The 12,046-nt window shown below is 56.4% G+C and overlaps 1 protein-coding gene across 1 annotated transcript in view; it reads right to left on the bottom strand.

Moving 5' to 3' along the window:
* The window catches only part of CCR6 (C-C motif chemokine receptor 6), a 28,027-nt gene extending 18,269 nt beyond the window's left edge, over nucleotides 1–9,758 (bottom strand). The window contains exon 1 of the mRNA XM_030316784.1: nucleotides 9,461–9,758. The gene's annotated coding sequence lies outside the window, so the exon portion shown is untranslated. The remainder of the gene's footprint in view (nucleotides 1–9,460) is intronic.
* Nucleotides 9,759–12,046: the final 2,288 nt, after the last annotated feature.

The raw sequence follows: 12,046 nt of genomic DNA, 5'->3' as shown, positions 1-12,046 counted from the left end.
TGAGGCTGTTTGCTCCACGCTAACTGCCGGCCGGCAGCCCTGGGGCCTGAGAGGGCCTCCCCGGACCCTCGACTACAGCACCAAAGTGAGGCCCTGGCCGGGCAGCCGCGGCCGAGAACCCACACTGGCTCCCTTAAGGAAGAAGAAGTTCAAAGGGAAACCAGGGACTCGGCAAATGTCGATAATCATGAAGAAACTGCTTCTTAAATCATAAGACGTATAGAGTCGTCAAAATGTCAACGATTTCAAGCCACAGTCGTGCAGAGAACGTTTCTCACGTCCAGTCGCCTTCCTCACAGTTTGTACTGTTTCCTTAGAGGATGACGGAGGGTGTGACGGGCTTTCAGCTTGGAGGTTAGTGTCAGAAGGTGTTTGACACTCAGGTGACCGACGTCTGCTGGTGGGCGCGTGGCCGGAAAAGTCGATGCCCCTTCAAACCGCTGGGAAGGCCCGTGGCCCTCGCTGACTCAACTCCTGCTGAGCAGTCCCCGCGGCCCAGGGTGCGGGTCACAGTGTAGTCATCTGCAGCGTTTGTGGGGAGCACATCCGGGTCTTGTTTGGGGCGGCGGGGTGCTGGCATGGTGAGACCCCGCTGACCTGGGCACCTGTGGGTCGGTGCTGTGCTCCTCCCTGGGATGGCCCTGGAAGAGGCCACTTTCACTTCCTTTCCTCCCCAAATGGGAGTGCCGCTCGTGCGTCCAAAGGTACAATCTAATTTCCGTCTTCTTGAACCTGCATTGCACTTGGCCAGCGGCCTGACCGCTAGCATCCAGCGCGGGTAGTGATCGGGGATTTCGGAGGCCGAGTCACAGAAAGGCAGGCCCCCCACGGCCGGGGTGCAGGCCTCCTCTGGGACCCCGGCCGAGACCGTGCGAGGAGGGGCCGGAAGCAGCCTGGCGGGGAGCTCGGCTGGGGTCCCCGACACCAGCCAGCCCCCCGGAGCCTTCGCAGGACTCAGGTACCTGCCGCCCTCTGACTGCACGTGCACCAGAGCCGCTCAGCTGAGCCAAGTCAGCCCCCGGAGCCACAAGAGTTAATAACAAGTCACTGTTGTGAGCCACGGCTGGCCGTGGTTTGCCAGCAGATAGGTAACCGGAATGCTCTCTACCGTTCATCGTGCATTCTACACCTCTCGTGAAATCATCAAGAGGCATTAAAAATGAGGAAATCCTGCCATTTGTAGCAATATGGATGGAACTGGAGGGTGTTAGGCTGAGTGAAATAAGTGAGGCAGAGAAAAACAGATACCATATGTTTTCACTCCTCTGTGGATCGCGAGAAACTTAACAGAAGACCAGAGGGGAGGGGAAGGGGGGGAGAAAAGCTACAGAGAGGGAGGGAGGCAAACCATAAGAGACTCTTAACAACTGAGAATAAACTGAGGGGGGGTGGGGGTGGGGGGGAGGGGAAAGTGGGTGAGGGGCACTGAGGAGGGCACCTGTTGGGATGAGCGCTGGGTGTGGTACGGAAGCCAATTTGACAATAAATTATATGGGAAGGGAGGGAGGGAGGGAGGGAGGGAGGGAGGGAGGGAGGAAGGAAGGAAGAAAACACATCCTCCCCAAGAAAGGCAGCAGTTGGCACAGGTGCCGGAAGTAGGGGCAGGATGAGGGAAGGAATGAGAAATGGAAAATGGCAGTATTCCGGGAAAGGCAGGAGCAGGTACGTCGGTGATAGGGTATCGAATCCAGCAGCGGTTTAGACCTGTGCCACACCGTTTGGGTCTATCCCTTTTCTTCCGTATACAAATAAGAAAATGCTATTCATCGAGTTATGTCAGCAAGTCCCCCAGTTAGGATAAAAGTGCATTTCGCAGGGGACTTACCGGCTTTGCCGACATCTCAAACTTTAGGATTTGCAAAGACGTCAAGATGTACACCCTTCGGGTCCACTGCCTGCTATGGCTTTGCACCTGCCGAGTTTCGACACGGTTACTCTACGCCCTAAACTCTCTGGCCTGAAAACTGCACTTGTAAAAGGCACTCCACACCGACCTAATTTGCCTGCTATAAGCTCACATTCCAGATGACCTACCGCGTGCGTGGTCCCATGAACACAGATGTCTGGCGCGGTCTAGTTCCTGCTTTTAAGAACCTCGCGCGGCGCTGTGCCGTGCGGCAGGGCTGAATGTGACTCATCACCGAGGAGACGCGTCGAGAAGGGGGGAGTGGAGAGGAGGAGGGGGTGCGCGCTCTGGCCGCTGCAATGGTCCCAGGGGCCTTGGGGAAGAAGGACGGTGCTCGGCCAGGAAGCGTGAGGGGGACCCAGCCAGGTAGGAAGGGGCAGGGGGGCAAGCAGAGCCCGAGAGGGAAGCACAAACAGGGGCCAGAACAGGAGACCAGCAGCAGGCGAGTCTGGTGAGTCGTGCGGTGACAGGTCACGGAACCCACTGCAGAGGAAGAGACACCGGAATCGTGATGCAGAGAGGGGGGAGCCGGCGGACTAGGGACAAGCTGTCCAAGGACTGGCACCTGGCACTGTGCGTGCATACGTTGGCGCTGCCCTTATTCTGTTTCATTAATCCTCACACAACACCGTGCTGGCGTTGTCCAAGTGAAACTCGGAGAAATAAAGCAACTTCCTCAAATTCATACGCTTCAGAACTTGAGGAGGCTCAACATCATGCCATCTGATCCCAAAGTTCAGGCATGTCTGGGAGATGTTTTGAAAAGTTAGTAAGAAGCAAGAGAAATGATGCCAAAGTTTTCATCTCAACGGGGTAGAGAGATGAGCCCGGGGAAGTTATTTCTAAGTTTCTAACGTGTTCCTATGAGGAGAAATCACAGACACTGATCTGAGGGGGAAGGAAACGAGTTGAATGTAAGGCACACGGGTTGTGAGGAAATGGAGGCTTGTGTCACTGGAGATTCTTGACAAGACTTAGATCCATCTCAGCCGCAGACTGGTTGTTTGTCAAGTTAATCTGGGGGTCTGTCTCCTCCTTGATAAGATAAAGGTTAGAGATTTATAAAGGATTCATGTGAAGATTCATAAAGTGCTTATCACGCACAGTGTTTGGCCCACAAAAATTGATGATGATGATGGTGGCGGTGACGGTGGTCACGATGGGAATGATGGGGCTGGGGACGATGGTGATGATGATGGTGGGGATGACGGTGGTCACGATGGGAATGATGGGGCTGGGGATGATGGTGATGATGATGGTGGGGATGACGGTGGTCACGATGGGAATGATGGGGCTGGGGATGACGGTGGTCACGATGGGAATGATGGGGCTGGGGATGATGGTGATGATGATGGTGGGGATGATGGTGATGGTGATGGTGATGGTGGTGTTGGGTCCTAAATGAGCAGCTATAGCGGAGGTGCAGAAAGAGCTCTGTGTGGAGAGGGTGTGGTTGAGCTCAGAGGTGTGGACGGAAGCTCTCGGAGCCTGCGCTTATGCTTAGGAGCAGAAGGACAAACTGAAGTGAGGGAAACGGAAAAGAAGTGGTCGGAAGGGCACGCCACACAAGAGTTGCCACGGCGTTACTGAGGCAGACAGGGCAGGACAGGGCCTGAAGGCGGGTGCAGAGGGAAGACTCAAACGCGACCTTCGTGTGCGGTCGCTAGGGTTCACGGTGCTCCCTGAGGACAGACTCTCAGTGGAAATGTCCAGGTGAGGGCTGGTTGCGAGGGTTTAAAGGAGACGACACTGAGGAAACCGAGGCCACAGCTGTAGGAAATGTGTTGCCGAGAGATCAGCAGTGAGACTGGAGGCCACGGAATGGGGCGACGGAGAGCAGCAAACATGAGCACAGTTTCCAAGACTCAGTGCCTCTGACTCCACACCGGACCCCCGGGACCCTCACCCAGGCACGGACACCGCCCCCTCTGGCTCTCTGACTCGGGTTGTTTCTGCTTAGCCCCCGGGCACAGCCCACGAGTGCAGAGGAGACCCTGGCCCGTGAGAAACCAGGACGGGACCCCCGAGCCCACAGCGACAGGGGTCAGCCCTTCACGCCAGCATTGGCCTCCTCGTTCCCCTCGTGGGGCTGCCGGGATCAGGGCCGACCAGCCGGGTTCGCCAGCGACGGGAGGGCCTCGCGGGATGCGGCAACCTCAGGGCTGAGACCAGGACGGTCCTGGGCCGGTCACTCTGCGTGTGACAGAAGTCACGGCCCCGGGGACTGGGGTGACGGAGCCCGTCCACCCTCCCACAGTTAGGACAGCCGGCTGCCTCGTGGCAGAGCATGACTGGGCCTGAAACCAGGACGGACGAGGGGAGGAGGGAGGCTGGTCGGCCCGGGGCCGGGGGGCCACGGGGAAGGTGGCTGCCTCCCCCCTGGGACGAGCACCTGCTGGCCTCCTTCTCTGTTGTACCAGAGGAAAACTTGGGCCAAAAGATACGGAGATGCTTCAGCTGGGAGACAGGAGGAACTGGCGGGGGGTGGGGGGGGGACTGGCTCACCGGTCCTGGAGCCGTTCCCTCCCCTCCCCAGATGTGCTGTGCAGCCGAGTCAGGAGACTGGACACGGTGGGTCTGTGGCCTCACGTACCTGGGGAACGGACGTTAGTCTGACCTGAAGCTAAGGAGCTAGGCGGTCGTGGGAGCAGGGAAAGGCTGGGAGGGCAGCCCGTGGAAGAGGCAGTCTGGGGCCCCGCGAAAGGGTCTGGGATAGCTGGGGAGTCCAGGAGAACGAGGGACGCGAGCAAGGCAGCGTAGGAAAGTGCTCCTGCGGGAGCGAGACAGGTGCGGGCTCCCCCCGTCTTCCAGAGACACAGCACGACGGCGAGGTTTTCAAGGCGTGGGGTTGGCCTCACGCCGATAGCCACCTCTACAAAATTTTGCTCGAGGTCCCACGTTTAAAGCTCTAACTCTGGGGCGCCTGGGTGCCTCGGTCGGTGGAGTCTCTGACTCTCGATTTCGGCTCAGGTCATGATCCCAGGGTGGTGGGATCCAGCCCCACGTCGGGCTCTGTGCTGAGCGTGGAACCTGCTTAGGATTCTCTTTCTCTTTCTCTCTCCCTCTCCTCTCTCCCCCCCTCCCTCTCTCAAAAATAAATAAATAAAGTTCTAACTCTGACCACAACATTCTAGACACCGTAAGTGTGAAAAATTATGAGTTGTTATAAGTCAAAGTGAGAAAGGATGAGACAACTCTGAGCAGAATGGAGCGTGGGATGGGAAACATTACAGCGACAGTGGTGAGGGCTTGGGGGGTTAATATAAGAAGTGTCCCTTTCTTTCCGTGTCTCTCAGACACACGGTCAACAACGAGATACGCCGTTCACACAATGAAACAATTTCTAAGAACAGGGAGATGGGGACGGCAACGACTACGACAGGTACCACTGCTGGAAAATTTGCGCCTTCTAGATGTTTCCCGACCATCTGCGCTGTCTGGGTGTTCCTGTAAGTGCCATTTTTTGTCAGTTTCCAGAACCGTGAGCAGGCTAGTTTGCTTCAAGGCAGATCCAGGAAATGTCGGATTGCTGGGCACCAGCCCCGGCTCGGTCCGGGCAGCCAAGGAACATGCCCTCCTCTACTGGACGACATGATCGCGATGAAGAAAACAGCTCTAAGTAGCCCTAAAACGGACTTCCAACGGGACGGGTCTGTCTCAGACTTACTGAAAACTAGCACAAAATGCCTCCAGGCGGGCGTGACTAGTTTCGCCACAAGATAGAGCGAGGACGACGGGAGGGTGTGCTCGGCACCTTTCCGCCAGATCGGGAGCCCAGAGGACTCCGGGCCGGGCTCGGACCCCCTGGCCCACGCGAGGCTGGAGACAAGAGACCCCCGTGCCCCTGTGCCAACCGCGGTTTCAGAAGCGCTTGTGGGAGGAACTCCCCGGCTCAGGCCAGCTGACCCTACAGACCCCGAGAAAGCTCAAACTGACCAAGAGAGCAAAGGACACTGACCTGTCCCATCGTATTTTCATTTAATTGTACGCACAAGACGGGGGACGGTGTTGTGCTCAAACATCTGTTTATCTGCCAGAGAGATATCTGGAAGCCACACGTCACATGACTTTGATGTCAGATAAAGCCACAAGAAAGGCTCAAGTCTCCTTCCTTGAGCCCGTAAAGACATCGTCGCCTCAGTTCCCCATGGGGCTCGCTCTGCATGGCAGGGGAGAGGTGTCGAGCAAAGGGCCGGAGGCCTCCGCCGATTCATTGCGTTCCCCGGTGACCCAGATTCGGGACCAGATGCATCTTCATTCTGATGGCAAAGGCCAGGCTGATTTATAAAGGTGCTACAGACATGAGAAAGGGGACGCGGGCGTAGACGGTCACAGACTGCTCCCACCCCCCCCCACACCTCAGAGACGCCGCAGCTCAGACCCCTGCACCCCCACACCCCACGCCCACACGCACATGCCTCACACCTCAAATACACCACATACACCACACACACACACACACACACACCCCAAACCCCTCCGGGAGTCACAGCAGGCAGCTGTTTCCATGGTTTGGACCAGAAAAGGGGGTTGCTCATCCCTGCAGCAAGTTTACAGGGAGACCAAGGCCAGCAGCCCCGGCGGCCTCCTAACCCCGGCCCATCAGTACACTGACCCGTCCCTACACTGGCCTGTCCCTACAGTGACCCGTCCCTACACTGGCCTGTCCCTACAGTGACCCGTCCCTACACTGGCCTGTCCCTACAGTGACCCGTCCCTACACTGGCCTGTCCCTACAGTGACCCATCCCTACATTGGCCTGTCCCTACAGTGACCTGTCCCTACACTGGCCTGTCCCTACACTGACCCGTCCCTACACTGACCTGTCCCTACAGTGACCTGTCCCTACACTGACCCGTCCCTACACTGACCCGTCCCTACACTGACCCGTCCCTACAGTGACCTGTCCCTACACTGACCCGTCCCTACACTGGCCTGTCCCTAACCCTGGCCCGTCCCTACACTGGCCCATCCCTACACTGGCCCGTCCCTACACTGACACGTCCCTACACTGGCCTGTCCCTACACTGACCCGTCCCTACACTGACCCGTCCCTACAGTGACCCGTCCCTATACTGACCCGTCCCTACACTGACCCGTCCCTACACTGGCCTGTCCCTACAGTGACCCGTCCCTACATTGGCCTGTCCCTACAGTGACCTGTCCCTACAGTGACCTGTCCCTACACTGACCCGTCCCTACACTGACCCGTCCCTACACTGACCTGTCCCTACAGTGACCTGTCCCTACACTGACCCGTCCCTACACTGACCCGTCCCTACACTGACCTGTCCCTACACTGACCCGTCCCTAGACCCTGGCCCGTCCCTACGGCTGAGGCTCCATGAGGAGCCCCCACCCCTGCAGGCCGGGTGGGGCCTGCGATCCCCCAATCCTAACACCACGCTTGAGCAGGAAGGGTCCACACGGCCTCCGCTAAGTGCTCCGAGTTTGCATTCAGGAAGCTCATGGTGTCCTGGCCCCCAGGACTTCAGCCGCGGTACCGCGAGGAGGAGGGTGTGCCCGGGGCTGGGAGGAGCCCAGAGTGCTCCCCACCTGGAAGGACGCCGATCGCGGAAGAAGGGCGCTGAGCGGGGAGGCGCAGAGCCCCCGCTTCTGGGACCCCCACACCCCCGCGTGGGCGGGGACCCTCCGCCAGGGAGGCCGCCGGCCCTGCCTCGGTTTCCCCCCTTTGCAGCCTCTGCCTCTCTCCTCCGACTTCTCGCCCTTCCTCCCCGGCCGCCCGTCTCTCGCACCTGTGTTCTTTGTTCGGTGCCGTTTTCGACACACCCGCTCCCTCGTTCTTCCTCCAAAACGAAACAAGTTTTGAAAAGGCAAGAAGGAACGTCTGTGTTTCCGAAACAGGCCTCTCTGCCACGGAACCCTTCTCGGATTTTAAGCCCTGTGTGTGGCCATTATGTCCTCCGAGCCGTGACCACGGACCTGAGCACCGAGCCTCCCTCCCTCCGCGACTCGGCGGCGCCCGGCGGTTCCACGTGACTCCGACGAAGGGCGATCGTGGGCAACTTTGCACCGACAGCCGAGACCTGGTCGTCGAACGCGAACGCGCCGGCCCGAACGGGCCGCCGGCCAGCCCCGCCCCGGTGTCCCCGCGGTCCCCAGCGCGGGGAGCCTGCGCTTCTGCCGCATCGCGCCCACTGCCGGGCACCGGCTGTTCGCCTCCCGGGGCCCCGCCCATCAGTCGGCCCCACGCGACCCCCGGCGACGTGCGTGGCGCCGTCCTGGCTGTCCTTCGGGATCCGTCCCCTCCCCTCCCCCCCCAGGCCCTTGACGGCTGCCGTCGGCCTGCGGCTCTCAGGGTCTGACTCAGGCACTTGACCTTTCCACTTCGGGAAGCCAAACAGCCTCACTTAGCAGAACTGCGCCTAAAATGAGAGTCGGTGCATCTGAGTGTGCACCTGAGGGTCTCCCCTGGGAAAAAACTCACAAGGTTGAGGTCCGGGCTCAGCGGGACTTATTTTGGTGGCGCAGCCTCTCTCTGCGGCTTCATTTCCTCTTTCTGAGTCTGCCTTAGGGACCTGATATTATTAGATGAGAGACCTCCAGGTAAGGGACGGCTCAGAAGGTCTGAGACATTTAATACGAGCAAACACAAGGCAAGAACCAGGCAGATGTCCCCAGCATCGTTGTGTAAATGCAGCAACGGTATTTTTTTAATGGCATCAATACCGTAACCCACAACACGGTGAAACCATTTGTCACCCATTTGTCACTTTCGCCTGGAAGAGATGTTATCACAAGAATATCTTCCCATGAATTAGACCATGGGGAAGCCTCTTGGGCCGCACCCAGGAGGACGTGCCCATACGAACGCGTGTTCACCGGTGGCCCCGCGCCCCCAGCCGAGCTCCCTCCAGGCTCCCCCACCCCTCCTCCTGCCGTCACCCCTGCTGGCCAGCACCCCTCTCTCTCCTCCTGCCCCCCCACCCCTCCTCCTGCCATCACCCCTGCTGGCCAGCACCCCTCTCTCTCCTCCTGCCTCCCCCACCCCTTTCTCCAGCCGTCCTTGTCACTCCCTCCCTCACACAGCCTCTCCCCTCCTCTGTACTCCATCCATGCGGACACACAGCAGCACCCCGTGTCGTAACACAGCCCACGGCGTGCGCGGCAAGTCAGGGACACTGTGTGGGGCTTGGGTTTGTAGAGTGTGCCTCTCTCCCTTACAGTGATGGCTCATGCCCACGATTGCTACTACTTTCCTAGGCTCCTGGCCAATGCTACGGGCCTCTCAGTGGGCAAGCCCCCGGGCATCAGGTCACAGGCAGCTGAAGGCCGTGTCTGACGTCTCTGTGAGACAGAAAGAGCACCGACGCTGGCGTCGGACAAATCTGGACCCAAATCCCTCCACTGCCCCACACTGACCGGGTGACTTTGTCCGAGTCCCGAATCACACCCGCCTCCCGGGACCGTCATCGGAACTTGAGGATATCAACTTTGCAACTTTTTTTTTTTTTCACCTTCAAGGCATTAAACAGTTATTAAGACAACACAGGTATGACATTTTCTAAATTCCAAAACCAACCAGAAACTTACCGGTGGGAGAAGGAGCTCTTTGTTCCACAAAGAAGCGGCCACTGCCTTTTCCCCTTTGATCTCCGATTTCTTAAATCTTCAGGGTTGTCTTCACCGGCGTAAACACCCTGGCCTTCTTGCCACGTAAGACCGTGTGGATGCTGTCCCGCCCAAGGACCCCTGCGCCCTGGGTGTCCTCGCGCTCACTGCCGGGCGACCTTCCCGAGCGACGGCTCTCTCATTCTTGGCCCACACGCTGGGCGGTGTGGTGAACTGCCTCACCACAAATTTTCTTCTTCCAGAACATACTTCAGATCACACAGAAGTAACAAATAACGTGGAGGAAGGAAGACGAGTTTATGCAAGTAGGTCACTTGATAATCTCAATTTTAGATACACAGTCTTTTTGTTTCAGAATTATTAGTCTGTGGAATATCTTTTCATTCTTCTTGGAAATTCCAAATTAATGAGAATAATGCTAAAGTTCTCTGAAAAGCTCCACACGATACCTAATGAACTTTATAATCAACTACCCACGTTCCTGTTCTGAAAAGAACAAAAAGCCTGAAAGAAAATATGAGTGATGCTTTTGCAGGTAAAAATACAACGAACAGAGAATCAGTGTGTCGCAAACATTACCAGCCAGTGATCACCTCAGAAAGAAGGCATCACCCAGTTGCACAGGAGAAATCCCCCCCTGTTGTTTTCCTAGCTGTTTTCTGCAGCATGTGGCCATTATATCACAACTTGACCTATTTAAGGAGAGCAGAAACCCGAGTTTTCATATCCCCAGAGCAACTGTCAAAATTCAGTTTGGGGACAGCCCTGTAATTTAAGGGGCAATCTGAGTTACCGTCTCTACCTATCTAAAATGGGCATTATTCAAGCTATAGAGGCCCCAGGAAAGGTCCCAGCTCGACCATTAATATAAAACACAGGACTCTGTTGGGCAAAAGTGATAACACACACCCCTGGTTCGTCTGCTTCCTTTCTTTTTCAGAGGATAATCGGTAGTATTGTTAATGTCAATTAACACTTGTGTAGACACAAATTAGAAGGTATTTTTCATGTTTATCATTTCGTTTCATCCTGACAAACAGCTTCCGTAAAGTGTTTTACGGATAGAAATGTTTTACAGATGGCGGGGGGGGGGGGGGGGGGGGGGGGGGGGGCCTGGGTAGCTCAGTGGGTTAAGCGTCTGACTCTTGGTTTGGGCTCAGGTCATGATCTCGTGGTTTCATGAGTTCGAGCCCCCCGTCCAACTCTATGCCGTCAACGTAAAGCCCGCTTGGGATCCCTACCCCCCGCCCTCTGCCCCTCCCTCACTTGCACTGTCTCTGTCTCTCTCGAAGTAAATAAATAAAAGCAAAAGACAAAAAAAAAAGAAATGTTCTACAGATGGAAAGAAATTAGCACATAGATGTTAATTTATGTTAACATTCCAGGTTAACGTTAAGTGATTTGCCCGAGTCTGTAAATCAGGAATAGTGGCCTCAAAAAGCAAGAGTCTCCTTACACCATATTTGCTGAAGGAAACACTTACTGAGCACCTGCTACGCGTCTGGCACTTTTCTAGGCAAAAGGGTTACTTACAGCAGTGAATAAAACAGACAAAATCCTTGAGCCCGTGGGATTCACATTCTAGTCATGGGAGCTGGACAATAAACTAAATAAAAAGATATACAGTATGGGGCGCCTGGGTGGTGCAGTCGGTTGAGCGTCCGACTTCAGCCAGGTCACGATCTCGCGGTCTGTGAGTTCGAGCCCCGCGTTGGGCTCTGGGCTGATGGCTCGGAGCCTGGAGCCTGTTTCCGATTCTGTGTCTCCCTCTCTCTCTGCCCCTCCCCCGTTCATGCTCTGTCTCTCTCTGTCCCAAAAATAAATAAACGTTGAAAAAAAAAAAAAAAAAAAAAAAAGATATACAGTATGGTGGATGGTGGTAAGCTCCAGGGAGAAAAATCAAGCAGGGGGGTCAGACAGGGACTGTCGAGGCCATTTCAAGTAGAATAGCCAGGGAAAGTTTCACTGACAAGGCAGGACTTAAGGGGAGCCCTGAGGAAGGGGGGGGGGGTGAGTCATACGTTCGTTCGCCTGGGGAAGGAACATTCCAGGATGAAGGAACAGCAAAGACCGCATCCCTGCAGCACACGTGTCCCTGACATGCTTGAAGCCAGTGTGGGTGGGGTGGGCCAGGGGAGGCCGACCGGAGTTGAAGTCAAAGAGGTGACAGGAGCCAGGTCGTGGGGCCGTGCCGTCCACGGTGATGACTTCACCTCTGCCTTCCCGTCAGAGAACAAGTGGACCATCCCAGCGGCGATATTCAGCACATACATGTTTATGGAGCCAGAGAGCGTGCGGGGCCGGACGTGGACTGTCTGGGCTCATGGGCTTATGAGGTCACCAAGGGAGTGGGTGTAGATGGACAAGAGAAGACGCCCGGGGTCTGAGAATTGGAGGCCAAGTGCAAATGTGTCTCCAGAAGGGGAGAATAGTCAACCATGTCAATGCTGCCGGCAAATCAAGCAACACAAAACTGAAAAAATTGACCACCAGACCATTTAGCAACATGCAAATCCCTGCAACCTCAACGTGGGTTCTGTCGAGTGG

This window comes from Lynx canadensis, chromosome B2 (genome assembly GCF_007474595.2).
Source record: "Lynx canadensis isolate LIC74 chromosome B2, mLynCan4.pri.v2, whole genome shotgun sequence".
Taxonomy (NCBI): domain Eukaryota; kingdom Metazoa; phylum Chordata; class Mammalia; order Carnivora; family Felidae; genus Lynx; species Lynx canadensis.
The sequence above is the reverse complement of the archived record's forward strand: the minus strand, read 5'-3'. Positions and strand labels throughout refer to the sequence as shown.